The sequence below is a fragment of the Schistocerca cancellata genome, chromosome 2 (genome assembly GCF_023864275.1).
Source record: "Schistocerca cancellata isolate TAMUIC-IGC-003103 chromosome 2, iqSchCanc2.1, whole genome shotgun sequence".
Taxonomy (NCBI): Eukaryota; Metazoa; Arthropoda; class Insecta; order Orthoptera; family Acrididae; genus Schistocerca; species Schistocerca cancellata.
The window spans coordinates 365414195-365416701 of record NC_064627.1 but is presented as its reverse complement, the minus strand read 5'-3'; positions in this window follow the sequence as shown (position 1 = coordinate 365416701).

Below are 2507 nucleotides of genomic sequence, written 5' to 3'. Positions count from 1 at the left end.
CTTTCGGGCACCATACGAATCCCGCGGTGGAAGAACTGGGTGTCTTTCGAGCAGATCCATGCATCGATCCAATTTTGCAATTGTTCATATGACAGGAAACGGTGGGCAGCCAGGTCGTGTGTCATCGAACTAAAAAGTTGACAGTCAAAGGGGACAATATCTGGAGAATACGGCGGGTGTTGTAAGACTTCCCATTTCAACGTTTCCAGGTAAGGAGGAGGAGGAGCTTAGTGTTTAACGTCCCGTCGACAACGAGGTCAATAGAGACGGAGCGCAAGCTCGGGTGAGGGAAGGATGGAGAAGGAAATCGGCCGTGCCCTGTCAAAGGAACCATCCCGGCATTTGCCTGAAGCGATTTAGGGAAATCACGGAAAACCTAAATCAGGATGGCCGGAGACGGGATTGAACCGTCGTCCTCCCGAATGCGTCCAGGTAAGTTTTGGCGGTTTTTGCAACATGAGTTTGAGCACTGTCATGCTGCAAAATCAGCTTTTCATGTCTATTGCTGTATTGTGGCCGTTTGTCTTCCAGTGATCGGCTCAGACACATCAATTGCATTCGATAACGATATCCTGTGGTTGTTCCCGTCGGTTCCAACAGCATGGAAAGCTTTCTCTCTTTCACAACCATGCCGGTCTTCAACCTCAAAATCACCGTTCATGAAGCATGGAAACCATTTTCTGTAAAGTTCTGTCAGTAACAGGTGTCTCATCATACGTCTTACCCAGCTTTTTATGAGCCTCAGCCGTATATTTCTTCATATCAAAGCAGAAAATTAAAACCTCCCGCAGATGAAGGGAATTGGGCTCATAAGTTGACATATAACTTTAAGATGCAATCAAAAATCGACTAATATTTTGATAGCTTTATGTTCTCAAATGCCTAAGCTTACTGTATGACACTTACGACCTACGACTTGCGCCACTACTTTCCGCTAATGCCGTCTACTGCGAAACGGCGGAAGTAAAGTTGTAGAATATACACATAGAGCACAAGAACGGTCCTATCACACTTCTTCCGGGAGCTCCTGACGGGGCTGTCTCGGCTGGACACTCACAACACAGTGCAAATTCATTTGGTTAAAATCACGCCTACGGACGAGGTGAACAGAACACACCAAGCGTTCGGCGACAGGTGGAGAATGACCTATTTCCACTCAGTACAGAGAGTCGACTCCAGCCCAGCGAGGCGGGCCTCCGCTGCAGCAGATAGCTCAGGAGCCGGCATGCGGTGGACGGTCGCGGTTCGCAGACAGCAGCGGCGGCTGGTCCGCCGCCGTGGCGCGTTCTGGCCGGGCCGTGCCGCCTCCTTTCATTTCTTAATAACTCGCCCGTTTTACGGCGGCGCGGCGCGGTCCTCGGCCGCTGATTTACTGATCCTCGGCGGCCGCAAGCATTCAATTCGGCGCGACCCGGCAGTTGCCATGGGAACCAATTTGCCGGCCCGCGCTGGTTCTCACGCGCAGGAGTCGCTCCGTGTCAGCCTGTGAACGGTGCAATTGACGCTGCGTCACGGATTTCGCCGCTATCTTCCCATGCGCCGCTCCACCTGGTCTCAAGGAAGTTAATTACCGTAATATGACACAGTGTTACCTAGATTCAATCAGTTTTCGCCTTTCGTTTCTCTACAGGCGACTTTTAAACTATTAAAATATGCGGACGATATATTGTACGGAGTGCTCAAAACGTCTCTCCGCAGTGCCGTATCACTGTTAGCCGCCCGTACCGTATGCCGCAGTGAATATACCTAAATGAAACTCAGTCAAATACAAGTTATTAATTTATTGAATATTTATTTTTACTTACAAATTTTCACATTAAATGTTGGAAGTGTCCCCCTTGTTGTTGAATACACAATTCAATTCGTCTAATCATGTTTCCAAACACAATCTGTATCATTTGTTCTGTAACAGAAGCAGTGAAAGTGGATATTGCAGTTTTCAGTTCATCGATGGGTTTTGGACGGTTTTTATAGACAGTTGCTTTCGCTGCACCCCAGAAGAAAAAGTCAGGTGGTGTTGAGTCAGGCGATCGTGGAGGCCAAAGTCCCTGTGGAATTATGCGATCAGCAAAAACATCAGCAAGCAGTGACTTAGAAACGCGAGCTGTATGCGCGGTTGCACCATCTTGTTGAAAATAACCGTTCAGTATTTCACTTAACACAAGTTCTCCTATGAATGAGTACAGAATATCACTGCAGTATAGTTGTGCTTTTATTATTTCGTTGAAAAATATGGGACCCACAATCCCACGTCTAGAAATTACAATCCAAACTCCTATTTTCACAGAATGAAGTGGTTCCTCATGAATACACGATGGATTGGCAGTACTCCACATATAACAGTTTTGCGAGTTCATATACCAGGATAAATTAAACCACGCCCCATCAGTGAAAAACGTTTCCTTAAGAATATCCCTTCCATTTTGTTAAACGATATTTTTGAACCATTGACAATAATGCAGTCTGTTGCCATGATCAGTTTTTCAGTTCTTGCACAACTGTCACTT